The sequence below is a fragment of the Hermetia illucens genome, chromosome 4 (assembly GCF_905115235.1).
Source record: "Hermetia illucens chromosome 4, iHerIll2.2.curated.20191125, whole genome shotgun sequence".
Taxonomy (NCBI): Eukaryota; Metazoa; Arthropoda; class Insecta; order Diptera; family Stratiomyidae; genus Hermetia; species Hermetia illucens.
This window is the reverse complement of record NC_051852.1, coordinates 47,538,867-47,555,392: the sequence shown is the minus strand read 5'-3', so window position 1 is coordinate 47,555,392 and position 16,526 is coordinate 47,538,867. Positions and strand designations below refer to the sequence as shown.

The window sequence follows — 16,526 nt, the reverse complement described above, 5'->3', positions numbered from 1 at the left end:
AGTAGCGATCAACACCCACATCAGGACACAGCAATCTCTTGGTTAGCATAGCGTAGATCCATTTTATCCGAGTTTCGCCACCATGTTCTCTCACGGCATTACAGAGCTTTTGAAAGGGCTCACAGTCAAAAGCCCCTTCAATGTCCACGAACACCCCCATCGCGTACTCACCCTTCAGAACTGCATCCTCTATTTTTGAAACCAAAAAATGAAGAGCAGACTCACAGGACTTTCCACGTTGGAGGGCATGTTGGTTTTCATTTAGTGGGTGCGACCTTAGTGCCTTCCTGCTAATGTGACACTCAACCAGTTTCTCCAGATATTTCAGCGAAAATGATGTTAAGCTGATTTGCCTGAAATTCTTTGGATTTGAATAGTCATCTTTCCCAGACTTTGGTACGAAGACTACCTTCACCTTCTGCCAAGAGGATGGCGCGTAGCCCAGAGTAAGACATCTTCGAAAAATATTTCTTAGAAGTTGCTCTAAGTGCTTTATACCCTTCTTTAGCATCGCTGGGTAGATGCCATGAGTTGAGATAGTTTCATTTCAAGATTTTAGATAAAATGAAAAGGCGGATTTGGTGCTGTTAATTCGTCGCCTGATATCCAGCTCGTTGTCGGCATCAGTAGAAATTACGCTATCTAGAGCTTGCTGTTTAAATCCAGGGTCATTTAGCCAAGAATCATGAGTAAATGAGAGAGTAAGCAGATGTCATTCAGGTGTTTGAGGAATGGTGACATGCTCCACTTAACTCCGCCACGCCCTCCAGCCAAGGCTGAAAGACGAAATCATATCAGTAAAAGGGTACAACCCTAGCGGGCTTTTCTGAGACTTTATCTCGAAGAAACATGTGACATATTGTGCCATTATCTGTGGCTTTTACTATTTATTACTTTTTCCAAAATGCCCCGGCAGTGTAAAGTATTTCAGATATACATACTCCCTGTAGATGGTGTCAAAAGTTGTCTCGAAATTTACGAAGTGCTAACGTGATCAGTACAGCAGAATCCAGGGTAAAAAGCTGCCTGATCTTTGTTGAATATGCTGATAAGTTTAGTTTTTATCCTTATGACAGCAAGAAGCGCGCAAATATCCCTCCATTCAAGAGGGGTGTCCTTTTTTGGATTCTGAATCATCCCCTTCTTTCACTTATTGGGAAAGATCTTAAACCCTGAGGATTTCCAGATAAATGTGCTCTATAGGAACTATTACGGAAGTTGCGATGAACAATTTCGTATAGTGATCATCCAGCCTGGCTGCTTTACTCCCTTTGATCCCGATGATGGAAGAGATGATTTCGATTCTATTTAGAAAAGTGTTCTTCTTACAGTATTTCTTGATTACCGACCAAGGTTCAGTGTGTGAACTAATAATGACGAAGTCATTCAAGATTTTCTTTTGTGTTTTTAAACAGCTAGTAGTTTTAATTTCAAAAGATTTTTCAAGGTTTTTGGATTTTTTGTATGGTTTCGAGTGCGAAATTACCTAATACAAGGTTTGAAGCCTGGTGTTGCAGTAATATTTCGTAATGGTTCTAGCTGTGTATCTAAATAGTGTTTATGAGAACGACGTAAATTCTAGTATGTCAAGTCAAGAGATTCCTGCATACACCATCTTCTAAGTTTGCTACATGTGGATAGCAAGTTCCATACAACCGACATTTACCATAGTGTGCTCTTCAATATTTTAAGGATTGATTCATCTGAGCGCTGCATCTCTTGCATATCTAAAGTACATCCATTTTCTCATCTAATTCTTCAAAAGCTTTTTTGTTATCCACCATCCTTTCCATTTCTCTTTCCATCCAATCGTTCGGCATTTTGGTATCCGTTTCAAAGAAATATCTACTTTATTTCAATACACGGAAAATATTACCCCAAGTATCCAACAAGATGCTCCGATTTTCTTTCTCGTCATATTCAATTTAATAATGTTAGTCCTTTCAACATCAAAGATAATCGACTTTATTGAAACCCTTCCTTCTGTTTTCTTCATTATTCTCCGTTTTTTATTAAAACTAGCTCCAGTACGGCTGCTGCAACCCAAATCAGTCGCAAAAATCCTTATTTTTCATTAAAGTGAAATTAAAGCAACAATCTCCAGCATCTGTTGTCCCGAATCCATTCCTTTTTTGCAAGCGCTTTCACTTTCCAGGAAACCCCATATTGCCTTCTGTTTGTTCGACACACATTTTTCGACAGGCGAAAGGGTGTTGAAAAATCTTTGAACTCTTGACTTTATACGCCTTTCTCAAACTAACTTCCGCTGGTATTCCTAAGGATACACATACATACGAAAACATTTTTTTTTAATATCCACCGGCTTTTCATTAGAAGAAAAGGACTTTCTCCTTTAGCTTTCTTCGAGTTCTCATTTTTTACAAGGCTGGCGTAGTCCTTTTTTGTTGACAAGAGGTCATAAATCAAACGTTTCATAGAACAAACTGGAGAAGGTATTCGCACAAATAGGATAAGGAAGCAAAGAGCTGATGGCAGGGACCTGGAATTTCTTTCAGAATTAGTTCATTTTCAGGTTTTACAAAGAATGAAGTTGTGGCGTACATTTTACCAATCTCTGCAAAGTTTAGTAGAGTTTACGTTGATTTCGTACTACCGGAAATTATTGACGTAAGTATAATAGAAGGGAAGGCAGAAATATCCGCAATATTCAACTTTGATTTCAAAGCGGCCTAGATATTAATACCTCGTTTGTTTGTTTGACTTTTTGACTTGTTCAGGCTTTCAGCAGGGGTTAAGGATGAAATCGTCGTCTTTTAGTAATTATTTTCGGGAAGTTTTTTACTCCGCACATTTATTCCCTTCGTTCAATGCTCCCTGTTCGATGTTTAATGAAAATAAGTTTGATTAATGATGACTTTACGTTGGTACGTTGTCGCAACGAATATTATTCGTGGACTCGTTTGTAAATAATTGTTTTGAGCCAGTGAAATTATTGGGGATAATTAGTTTGAAAAATGAGTTTAAACGGGCGCCAAATACGTCTTTGTCAGAATAGGGAAAATTAAAATGAGAAATCGTTTATTTTCGCGGATGGATTTTTGATTATAGAGAAAAGCCTGCAGCCAATCGATAACTTGACTGGGTAAATAAACGCAATGAGCAGCTGTAACGGCAGAGGAGGCATAAGAAATTAGTATGTTCACACTTTTACATTGAATAATCCAATCGATTATGTATAATTAATTACATTACATTTGTCCTAGATATACTTTTGTTCCAGTAGATAATGGTTTATTATTTGTATTTCATAGGTGGAATGGTCTGGATAAATGTAATTATAAGGGTAGTCCTCTGAAAACAAGCTTACCGCTAGTTCCCTTCCTAGTAACTGTGGCTATACCTTAAGTCGCACTTTTGCCCTTTCTTCAAACCTGATACTGGCACCTAAATATGTATGCATATGAGAGGTGCTAGATAGGCTTCGCATTAGCGGTATAAATGATCGACATTTTCATCTTGAAGTGGGAAGGCACTGAGAAAACCTTTCCTTTCTTACTTTTCGGGCCTTTCATGGGCAGTCCAGCCAAATTTCTTGGGTAGGCATTCTCTAAAAACCCCTTTTCTATTGATAGAGTACTTCTATAATATGTTCAGTGGAGGTGCGGTCTGATATTTAAAGTCACTTGTGGCTTTCCGATTGAATATGGTAAATATCACATTTATATTAGTTAAATTCATAAAGATAGAAGAGAACTCAGAAATTTGTGCAAAATAGGAACTTTCCGTAAATGTTTTGTTGTATCTTTCTAGAGCAGGAACGTACAATAAGTTTTCAAAGTTATGAACCGGCTAACACTAGCCTGTTGAGGTAAGCTCCTGACAAAGGAATTAGGGTTGGAAGGGGTGTGTATGTAAGCAGTGGGCGGGAGTCATAGCCTCTGCAATTAGCTGCACCGTTGCTCATTGAGCGGTCAGAATGTCCACAATACTTCTGTTTTCGACAGGTAAACTATATAGCTGTATGTTTGTTTGGTTTGGTTGGTTGGTTGGTTTTTTGGTTGGAAAAGTGAACTGAAACTGAAATTGAAACTCTGCTTGTTGTTCCCAGTTCTTGATATCGGTGTTTCTCAGTACTACTGACACTCCATTATTAGTTGCAGTCTCGGCAAAGAAGAAAATTAGTCCTTTTTGGCTAATACATCCGAGATTTCACTTCCCTTTACACCACAATGACCAGGTATCCAAAGTAGTTTAATTCTAGTGAATGTAGACATGGAGTTGACATAAGTTCTACATTCCAGGGCAATTTCTGAGGCGATTATTGGACTGCTCAACGCTTTCAAGGTTGCCTGGCTATCGCACTTGTTTTTGAATCGCTCAACAGTAGCCAGATTGTCATTCATAGGATCACATATACTTCAGCCTCGAAGACCGAATAGTGTCAAAAACAAAAAGCGAATGTCCCGTGCTGTAGAATCCTATTTCCTTTTGGAGGCATTTGTGTTGCATATTTTGCCACGCATGCTTCTAGTCGCCCATTGTTTTTTTCTATGCTTAGAACTCCGAGACTCTGAACATCAGAAATTATTACATGAAACGCATTCAGTTCCCCAGTATTTCTTCCAATGCTCTGTGCCCTTCACATCCGTTGCCTCCCCACAGATCTAAACAAATCAGTATATGAGCTACATCCAATTGTAGTGCTCTCAATATGTATAAACAAGGGTTGCAAGTAATGTATCTAGAGCTGCACCGTTCTGGCCTTCCTGAACACCTGATAATATTCGGGCAAAGAACTGGATCGATGCACAGGCCTGTTACCTGTCACACATTACACAATTCCATTGCTGGGTACGCTATGTAGTGGAACGCATTCTCCCAAGATGATCGACGAGTGGGTCGCCTCAAGAGCACTTGGGGTAGATCACGCGATCGCGAGTGTGGGTGTCTCGGGAAGTCCTGAAGGGAGTTGAATCACATTTCAGTCAACCGCGAGCAAGGGCGTCCTGTTGTGATTTTTTGATGCAACTTGGATGGATTCTTAAGGGGGTCTTCCCGTGTGTCGGATCCGCGGAATCGATTTTTTTTTGGCATCAATTATATCTAGATATACTGTAGAATATATGGTCAGAGTCATTTCTTGATATTCGGAGTCTTTCGGAAATTAGAGTGTTAAACACGTGATAAATCACACGCCAGATTTATGCCGACCACCGTAATAAAGCTCGTATTTATGGTTCGAATGACGTTCGAATGACTTCGCTAAAAAGACAAGAATTGAAGTGAAGGCTGTACATGTGTTTCTTGAAGAAACCTAAAGTTTATGGACTACGTATAGCAGATTAATGGTTAGTTAAGGTTTTATGGCTCCAATTTTCAAATGTGTTTTTCTCGAAACTGCATGTTGAAAATCGGCTGCCATCATAGCCCAAAATCTATCCAACGAAATTCTTTAAAATTATCATGACTTATTAAGAACATATTTCTACGTTCCGCAAACTAGGATAATTGCGATTCAGTGAGTAGTTTTTTTTTACTCATTGAAGAAGCCGTGAAAAACACCAAAATTCACAAAAAAAATTTAAGACGGCATCAACAATTTTGCTTTTAATATTTTTTAATAATCCTAGTTTGCGGACTGTAGTTAAGTCTGCACGGTAAAATGCCGTTTACTTTTTTTCTTTAAGATGATCGCCGCGCCCTCTAGCATGGCAGATACTAAAAAATCTATGGTGGAAAATTTGTGTTTGTATCTTCATCCAGTTCTTCACAAAAAATTTCTAACAAAACGGAAAAAACGACCTTCACACGAGATGACTCCCTTAAGTTTTCTTTTCAGTCTCCTTTAGCAACAGAACAGCCTGAATGTTTGGAAGTACACCACCTTGAGTAATGGCTACTCCAGACAGGAGCTTGTTTAATTCTCTGTCGTTAGGGATGGCCAACTACAGATGCCTTGGGATCATTCTTGCCCTCTTGTTGTCACGACCAGTATTCTCGGCCAACTAGAGAATTTCAGCTGTTAAGTACTCCATCACGTACACTGGAGCACCAGCACGTTCGGCATAGTTTCCCCTTTTAACAGACGATGGATATGACCGACGGGGTATTGAAGTTCAGGACGGTTTGATCTGGACATCCCTTAATTTTTCCACCTTTACCACGGCCAGATATTTTTAATAAAAATATATGATTTGACTTTCAACAAACTAGACCGCACCACTTGAATTTACGAACGTATAGTTCAGTCTAATATTTTATTTTGACTGCCTGCCATGCCTTAACTGCTGACTGTTAATCAAATCAACGGCTTATTTCATATTTCTTTGCATGCTCTAAAGGATTCTTGTTTCGAAACCAGCCAAACTAGTACTGGGAAATTACGTTGATTTGCAGAACACACATACTTTTGAACGGGTAGGGAACAAACTTATGGGTATATAGGATATTGATTGAGTTAGATCATTCCGACAATAATTGTAATCTCTAAAATCTTTTCTGGAAGATTGTCAATGCGCGGACATGGAGTACAATATTGAGCGCCGACAGTCATTCGTTCGTTCGTTGAATTACAAAAGCGCTTTGCTTACTTCAATTTTGGTTTCTAAAGGAGTGTATATGTATTTTCACAAGATCAACCAGTTGATTGATCTAGCTATTAGGTTCTCACTTTTATTTCTGCGTACAGAATGATTACAAATTATATAATGACAGACAAGTGACCTGAAAATGGCTCACAGTAGGGTTGCTCTTTATCAAGTTACATTCAATTAACTCCTCCAGGCTCTCGCGATATGTAGCTGCTATTTACACTTTGGTGGGGTACAGTGCACAACCGAAGGGTTCGATTCCTTCCAGGGCTTCCCGAAACGCCCACACTCTTCCTCTATTCATTGTCGTCATCAACGGTGCGACAACCGGTATCCGGTCTACACCTTAGATTCGATATCCTTAAAAGTTGCCTGGCATCCTGGCCATCACTCAATCTGAGGCAGGTTTCTCCACGACCAAGTTCTTTGTTCGAAATAGTATCACCCCGAAGCTATGTCGGAGACAAGTCTTCACGAAGGCTTGGGGTGACAGTAGTGATCATTTTCCATGCGCTGCTTCCATATAGCAACACCGAAAGGACATTAGCGCAGAACAGTGCAAACTTTATCTTGATGTTGATTAATTAATAATGTCGTCAAGGCGAGAGGTTCTTTGATGTATTCTAAGATTAATTTAGCTATTATTGTTGCAATGGCAAGGAGCACGCAAATACCCCTCCAATTGTTATACTCGAGACGGGTGCCCTTTTCGGAATCTTAACGATCATCCCCCTTCTTCTACTCTCTGTCAAAGATACAGAAACTGTAGGTGCAGCGACAAATAATCCTGTGAGAAGACCGTCGAGAGCAGCGGCTTTACTCCGTTTGATTCCGGATGTGACACGGTTAAAAACCGTGGTGAAGTGTTTTGTCCACCTGTTCAGCTGTTCTTCATCGTGGATGAGGAGTCGACCGTTATCGTCAGTTATAGGACCATCGAAAGGCTTACAACTACATACGGCCTCCTCCGTTTTTCTAACCAGCGCAATAGCAAATCCCCTTTTTGTCACGGCGCACACTACGTTCAATTACCCTCGATTTCGTTCGATATCGGAGTTAGAGCGCATCACACATCGCTCGTAGCGGTCAATAGAGCCTTTCATCCCTTCCGTTCCACAATCCGCTTCCATGATTTCAGTTGGCGAGATGATGTGACGCCCCTTCGGACGATGACCCGCGTAAAAACATCCGAAAAAGAGCTTTTTTGGTGGTTTCCAATGCCCATCGATATTCTAAGACGGTTACTCGGTGCATCCGCCTTCCGATTAGAAGGATAGTTCAATAATGTAATTGGTCGATGTTGAACTTGAGGGTCGTAGCTCTTCAACCCTGCGAAAAGTGGTGAACACAACATGCAAGCGAAGGTAAGCGACCATTAGGTAATGATCCCTTTCGAGGTCGATGTCAGCGCAAATCTTGTTACGCACTTTCCCTTAGGCAACTCCTAAATCTACTGCTGATCGCGAAGTAGTGGATTTGATTGCTCGGACGCCTGTCGTAGGAAACCCAACTGACCTTATGGCAGGCTCTGTGCTCGAGCAATGTGGCATAAATTATGAGGCCTCTCACCACTACGCTACGGTATTCTCTAGAGTCCCACTATCTTATTTCGCTTAGGCTTAGAATATCCGGCTTACAGCGTTGGAATTTCCCCTAGAGTTGAAGAAAGCGAGCATTCTGAGGACCCTCGCTACGGTTGTCAAGGAGCTTGCATAGATTCCAGAAACCAATTATAGTCCGTTTTTGTTAGCCGAAGGTCGTAGCCCAACGTACAGGGACGGATAATTGAGAATATGAATATTTGAGAAACCAGATTAAACTTTAGAGAACAGTAAATCGCTCTGATACTTATCTCGCCAGCCTACTTCATTATTCAAGTTGATGTTTATTTGATCTACAATAAACGGAGGACACTCCAGTTGCTTTCGTACTTACATATAAAAACGATAACAACTCGCCAACACTTCGTTTTTTATAACTAGCTAGGAATGAATCCAGAGGCAAACGGTTATATTCACGTAACCTTCTGGGTAAGGTGGAGTTGCAGAAGCACAAGAGTTCCTCTAATGGATTCTCAAAAAAAAATAAGGTTGCGAATATTAAGTGATGTGTTACGGTATTGCAATTCGTAGGCTACAGAGCTGTCCCTCAAGCCGTTACAAAGCTTGAAAAGAACATATGCGTCAATGAGAGACCTTCGAGATGATGGAGATGGGACATTCAGAAAAACTAGACGATCAGGATATTAGAGGACGCACAGGCTCTTTATTAAGTTTGGGAATCAAGTAAGTCTCCTTTGGACAGATTCAATTGCATGACAGTCCATAATTGTGAAAAAAGAACCCAACATGGTCGCATATTCAAGAATATTACGGAATGGATAGGAATTGATTACGGAAACCTAAGATAAAACCAGAAATTTTGTCCTGGTGGCTTTTAGTGAATAGCATAATAAATAGTATTTCGCCACATTCAGTGGCAATTTGTTCCGAACGTACTGAGTAATGTGCCAAGGTTCGGCTGAATTGTACTCTGATCAGTAGGCGAACGCTGCTTGTTCGGAATGAAGTGGCCAAAATGAGATGAAGTACTTCTCAAAAATTTCCGAGAAGGAGGGAAAGGTAGATATAGGGCGGCAGGTATCCGTCACTGTAATGTCATTATTATTGTGCTAGGGGATAATACGAGCTTCCTTCAACATACCTTGAAAAATAAATGATAATAAAGGGAAGGGAGCTGTTCTGCTTAGATTTTTAAAAGAATAAATTCGGAACACCTTTCAGGACCGAAACTGCCATTAACATCAATATTATTTATAAGGAATTCAACGATAGAGTAATTCAGAAAATGAATGGAAGATATGCTAACCGTAATAACCGAAGGAACTCACAGGGTAAGCTATGAGAATTAAAACTGCGATCAGCGAACTTCATATTGGTAACAAGAGAAGTAGGGAAGGAACTGGAGGAAATGCGAACGTGTGACCAAAAGAGTTTGAATTTTCTCTCCCTATTGAATCCTTCGATGCTCTCGAAATTAGAAATGATTATTTTTGATTAAAATTTTCGTAGCCAAATGCAGGATTGTAAAGTTCATCCTATCTTTGGTACTACCGGGATTCCGGAATATTAGACGAGATTTGTGTTTCGTTGCTAAAATAGCTTGATTGGATCATAAGTTGTTTCGAAGTAATCTTTGAAGTATTCTTCCAAAAGATAATGCTTAATACGCGATTTTATAAGCATTCCAGTATCGTCATGAGGTTTTCCTCTCGGATACTTGGTGTGATAGACGCAATACTCATCAATTTGGAGGTTGTTTTTATGGATGATCTCCTATCTTTGTCAAACAGTGTTTCTATTATAGTTTGTACTGACTGATTGGTTCGCATTCGAGTGATGCACTTTAGGTTAGTTCTTTTGCTTCTGATAAGGATCTGTAAAGTCTGGGTGTGATTGGGCCCCAATTCCTGCATCATATTTAGAGTCAATTTAAGAAGAAGCCCTTCTGGATTGCCGCCTGTGTTTGACTACGAGGTGCCCCCCATTCTATATGTATATGTACTATAAGATGTAATGTTTGTCTTGGCGCGTTCAAGTTGTTATCTTTGGGTAAGATTTTTGCTTAATCTCAGCATATACTGGCCTACCTCTAAAAGTTTGCCATTTGTGGCTTTATAATATCTTCCAAAATTTTCCAAATATGAAAATTAATTTATTTTGCGGGGATTTTACATAAGATTTTGCTCCAGGAAATCTATCAGCGATAAAATGATGTTATCCATCTAAAATCTATGTCCATATTGTTTTGTGGAGATGAATTATTTTTTAATCAAGTCAATTTGTATTCATCCAGTAAATCTGTTTCATTATGCTTGAACACAAGATATTTGCACCAAACATAAAATAAAAGGTAATGTACCGAAAAATAATAAACAATTGGAATTCTACATGGAATCTACTCCTCCAAAGTTCGTACCATATGAAACCCTTCAAAGCAGATTTACATCACTGACTAGTTTTCACTGAATATGCAAACATGTTTTAGTAATTGGACATAAAATAACAATTTCGCAAGTAAATAGTCAGAAATGAAATTTGCCAAACAATGTAAGTACACATGCTTGAGTTATGTAGTATCTTTGCATCTAAAGATCTTCCTCTCAGAGTCTTTCAAGTGTAAGCCCAACTATTCGATGCAGTGAGGAAAGACTGAAGATTTTTGCTCCTCGTGGCTATGTGGCTGTCTGCCTCACCATATTAGATTCGTATGCTGTCTATTCACTAAAGTTCCTCTCCCATATCCATATTAGCAGGTACACTACATTGCTTAGGGTGTATTTTTGGATTATAGTTGACTTTACTAGTGGTTTATTTACATATCATAAGAGGGTATTTTCATGAGTTGGCTATCGTGAGATACATTGCTTTTAGGAAAATAGGAGTGTTTTGTTTTTATGTGATATAAGTATATGTTCTAAAAAGAATTACAAAATTTATGTAGATTTGAAGTAGACTTGGGAATTTTGTTTCCAACAGATTCCTTCATTACCTTCAGTGCCAATTTAATTGTTCATGAATACTGAAGTGGAAACAATTTGGTGTTAAAATTGAATAAATTATATGTAGTAATAAAGACTACTAGCGAAGAAGCTATTTTGGAACCCCTTGTGAAGACATTTGCTTATAAGTGCACGTAGATACTAATATTTAAAAAGAGATATGTATTAAAGTATAATAACTTTAAGAATCGAATTCAAGATTAAGTTTATCAAACCAGGATAAAAGAAATGTAAGAAAAACCTTGGAAACAAGTCTAACCAGGAAGGTTCAGCTGTGAAAGGTTTGGAAGCTCCCTCATATAAAAAATGTAAGGGATATAGCTTATTTATATATTTTCACATAGTCAAAAAATTATATTCATTTTTGGTTTGTCAGACTAATTATTATAAAGTTATACTGGAAATTACATACTGGTAATATCAGCAGTAAAAGTGAAGACAACAATAATATCCAATTGCAAAGACAGGACAATGAAACTTGGGAACGAGTCTATCTTTTGTCGAAAGTCACAATCGGTACCAACTAGCACACTTTCGTTAATATTTGATATGCTGCATTCAAGTCACATATTTAAGTAATGTAAACGACTCAAAAATTTCTATTTTTCGGTGTTCATTTGCTAGATAAAAAATAATAGCACACCCCGTTGATTGTGAAAATTTTGCCGAGTGTGAAAGTTGTAAAAGTGTTTTCTTTTTATTGAAAGTTAGAAAAACATAATTTCAAGTGAAAAATCATACAAAAGTCTCAAAATAGGACGCAAGAAGAGTTCTACGGAGGATGAAATGCGAATGATATGGAACATCTATACACTTGAAAAAATGTTAAAAAAATTTGCTCACTCAAAAAAGTTCAAAACGTGATTAAACACAACCAGGACAATAAAAGGTTTGCCAATTCAAGACGTTGTCTAATCGTTCGACTCTTTTGCTATTTCCACGCATATAAGGGTCGCAATGCGTTGCTAATATTTCTGCTAGAACCATCAGACAGCGACTTTTGAAGAACAACCTCAGAGCATGTCAAAGACTCAAAAAAACAAAAGTTACACATGGTAATCGGGAAAAACGGCTAGCCCATGTCAGGATTTGCAGTGACGAACCAAAATTCAACTTATGTGGTGCTGGTAGCAGAACTTATGTGCGACGTCCTCCCAATAAGAAGTTGGATTCTAGTTATACCAGGAATTCGGTGAAATATGGTGGCGCTAGTGTTAAGTTGTTTCAGCAAACATGGAGCCTCGCTTATTGTCAAGGTGTAAAGGTTTAGCTTACCGGAATTTGCTGTCAGAGCACCTTCCATCATTCCTAGCAAACTTCCGGTTGTCAGTTTATTCAAAACCAACTTTCCAGGAAGACAACGCGCCATATCATAAGTCGCGATTTTTACAGCAAGGGTTCAAGGATGAGGCCATTTCAACCATGGACTGGCCTGTATAAGGCCCGGGTTTAAATCTAACAGAAAATGTATGGGCAATAATTAAGAGGGGACCGATGACACTGAAACCAACCACTGTGCAACAATTTTGGGCCGTCATCGAACGGGGGTGAAATCAGATCCTGAAAAACATATGCGAAAAACCTCTGTTCTCTATATAAAGATGATGTTCTGTGATAATTTCACAAAAAGGATACCCAACCAAATTTCAAGAAAGAAAACAACTTACATTTTCATTTATTTCCATGATTTTTTAAAATTTATTAAATATTTTTCCCTTTTTTTTCAGGTGCGTTAATAACTGGATGCAGCTTTTTCTACATAAAGAATAAAGAATATTTCCAAGCGTATATTCCCTGAATTAAAACCAATTCAATTTTCCAAAATGAAGTTAAAATATCGATAAAAAAACGTGCGAATTTTCAACAAAATCAATCAATGTTTTGTACGTCTTTAGGCGTATGTACCAGCGTGTGCTAATTAGCGTGCCACCCCTGTATATTGATTGACCTATGCCTAGCTCAGCTTACGAAAGCTGTTCAAGGTCAAAACTTTCACTGTACAAGAAAATGATCTTGCCGGACAGGCAAAATAAACGGGGAAACCCCGCTAAAATGGATCCGCGCCCCTTTTCGCTCCCCAATATTGAAATGGCTTTGCCTGATACACCAACAAGACCGAGTAGTCAGTCTATTCTCGACTTCTTCATGCTGTCCGACGAGCGAAGGAAGGTTTTTTTTGCGATTGAATTCCAATTTTCTTCGTCCTCTCAACTATACAAGCGAGTTTTCGCTTCTATCACTACTACTGCTTTTCTTAAACTGACTGCGATAAATTCAAGTTAAACTTAGCGTCAAACCTAAACTTGGAAAAGTTCGTCGTACCCCCCAAATTATCAGGTAAACAAATCGGCGAGGCTATAATTGTGGTTACTGACGCCATTAATGGTGTTGAACGAAGACATATTAAAAGTCGATGAGCTCGAGTGTAACTCTCCATCTGTGGTCATCATGTCACACAAATGGCGTAGGAACCTCAAACGGCTAATGGCGGCGAATTTCCGCAATAAAGAATTAACCCGGAACCCGGCAGAATATAAACGCGAGAAAACAAAAGTCCCGAAAGTTATTAAGAACAGAGAATCTGTGACGCTAGAAAAGCGTAAGTCCTTGCATTGAGTCTTAACCCAATTCCTTTCCGCCTCGAAACGATTCGGCTTTAACTACGATTGTTCAAGTGACAATCAGAAACTTCCTCTCCGAATATTCCATCCCTTTTCAGCTACGGCAGACCAGTGGATTCGTAAGATTTTCAGTCTGTCAGACCAATTATGAATTAGTTTTCCCTAAAAACTGCATTAGTAACGGCTATTGTAATTTCAAAGATATAATTTCCAATTTAACGTCAACAGTAAACCAACCCTAGCCTGCGCACTAGGCCTTTGACACGGTATGGTTCAATTCTTCTCTTATACAATCTTCTATAAATTACGTTTCCATAGCTGACGTTCCCATTCCTGATGGCGGGACACGTGTAGGTAGGCCAGAACACCAAACGAGTTCTACCATTGAACAATTTCATGAAACACTGTCTCAGCTTTTAGTTATGAGCAAGGCGGTTTTCAGTCCAAGGCCAGTTTGTGGCATTTCGTTCCCAAAATAGTATTGTCTTACCCCTTTACGAAACCGTCTGCAATTATATTTTCTTCTTCAGTATGGGTGGACAACTAAATGGCCAAGTAACCTAATAGCCATGGGCCTCGAACACGTGGGCGAGGTATACCAGCTACTTGGTCAATAGTTAACCGCTTGATGGAGAGACCATAATAGGGTAAATTTCATTTTTTTTTCCGTTGTAGCATATTTAATTTGATAAGCCATAGTATGTTAATGTATGCTGGAATATCTGTTGGAAAGACTGATTTGCCTTCTAGAATCATGTCAGTTTTCTTTTCAGGCCTAGGCACCTAGAGTAACTCCTGGAGGAGCATGGACTGTCGATTGAAACCCACACAGTAAATTTAATGCCACTTTATCATATTTTTAATGCGAATTGTCACAGTAATAACTTCGAAACAGTGGACACAAAAAACACTTGTTTTCGGGAACAATCCCGTCCGAACCCTTTTAATGCCTATTTTGGCAGAACGGTCAGAATATAAAGTCGATATAGAGGAAAGTATCCGTGAGTTTGTACATAACTTAACACAGGGGAGAAAAATACAATGACTTACTTCCTAAACAAAAAGCTAAAGAGGATCAAGGAACAATTAGAAATGGCATCCCAAAAACTCTACACAAGTTCGCCAGCGCAGGTAGACTAAGGGCATACTTCGGCCTTTTAGGGAACCTGAGTGCGGCCAAGGAGCTTCACCAATCACCAGCAAGAAGCCTTGATAACAAATAAACATCACGACGAGGAATACGCTACGCAAGTAACCCCGGTATCAACAACATAGGTCAATAATGGAAGACAAAGGCTTAGATGACTAGAAACCAGGGGTTGTGTTGATTGGTCTGTGTAGTTTGTAAGGAGACAAATAAGGACAGTGGAAGGACAGAAATGCAAATGCAATGCAAATACACAAACCAATTTCAGTCACTACGAGGCTGTAAGCATTCGATGATACAGTTTGTCAATTAAAAAGATATACAGACTTCTCTTATTAGTGAGCTGTACAAAGAATTCAATAACTGTGTCTACGATACAAATAAAATGCGTAATGCTAAAGGCAAGTGCTAAATACTAACCTTTAATGAGGGGGTGAATTCGAGGGACTAGAAGTGACAAAATGATAACACACCGGGGCTAATCGGGCGAAGAGAAAAAGATGCCTTTAAAATCAAAATAGGAAACCTTGAAAATCAAAGCAGGAGAAGTTAAGTGGATTGAAGCTGCTAGAGTTATCTGGACTGGACAATACTAAACTGGACACGAACTTTTGGTATTCTTGCTTGTCCCGTGAAGGAATTCTCAGCTGTGGTTTATAACCTTCTATTTGATATTTTACATAGCGATATTTAGGAAAGTGGAACTTTCACCCTGCTTATGTGGAGACCCCCTTTAAAGTCAAGAAAAAGTGATGCAGTCATTGCATGCCTCGGTATTTATAGTCCTTAAAATCATATAATAGATGCGTCCGTGTGTAAGACCCATATCGGATTATTCATGAGTATCAAGTCTTCGACATGGAAACGAACACATGTGTCATACAATAAACAAATTAATCGTTCCATTCAATTACCTGCATCCAGAGTCCCAGGGCGTGAAAGTCCTTCTCTGCATTCATTAAATGAAAGTTTAACATTTTGCAAAATGTTCAAAAAGATCTGATTGCTAATTGATAGCTGGTGTTCGTTTACCCACTTCTCTTCCCACTAATGATATATTTCCCTCTCAGCTCCAAAGTCCCGACTTTTATGTTCAATGGTTTTTATAATGCCATGTTAAGTGGCAGATAATTGACACCTTCACGGCTTCAAAGGGGCCAATGAAAAAATGAACATTATACCCTGAAATGCGTATCATTCAACTTTCTGCATACGTACGTTGGTTGCTGTAAGCAAGTGGTGTTAAGGTAGTATAGTATTAACCACAGGAGAAGCCAACCAGCCCCAGCCCGTTCATCATCCGCAATCTTTAAGTCCGTTGACGACCATTCGATATGCCCAGATAACTGTTTAAATAACAAACTTGGAGAAATGCGTATCTGAGAAGCGTGTGGGCAGTCTTGAATGGGTTAAACATGGTATGCTAATAAACATGAGACATGTGAGCAACATGTCTAAGTACTGCGCTTCGTTTTAAGTCCTACTCGCTTTAAGAGGTTCGAGTTGCCGTAGTTAATTGAGTGGTGATTGAGATATTCAAAGAAACCATTAAAAAGTGTGAAATGTGGCATTTAGGAGTCCTTGGAGCAAATACGACTGGTATGATTAGGAAAAGTATGTGAATATTAAGAACAGATAGATCCTTG

The 16,526-nt window shown here is 39.0% G+C and overlaps 1 protein-coding gene and 1 pseudogene across 1 annotated transcript in view; both read right to left on the bottom strand.

The window, feature by feature from the left end:
* Positions 1 to 16,526, bottom strand: part of LOC119653664 (ras-associated and pleckstrin homology domains-containing protein 1) — a 474,167-nt gene that overhangs the window by 303,396 nt on the left and 154,245 nt on the right. The window lies entirely within an intron of this gene.
* On the bottom strand, positions 5,784 to 15,857 carry LOC119653927 (annotated as a pseudogene).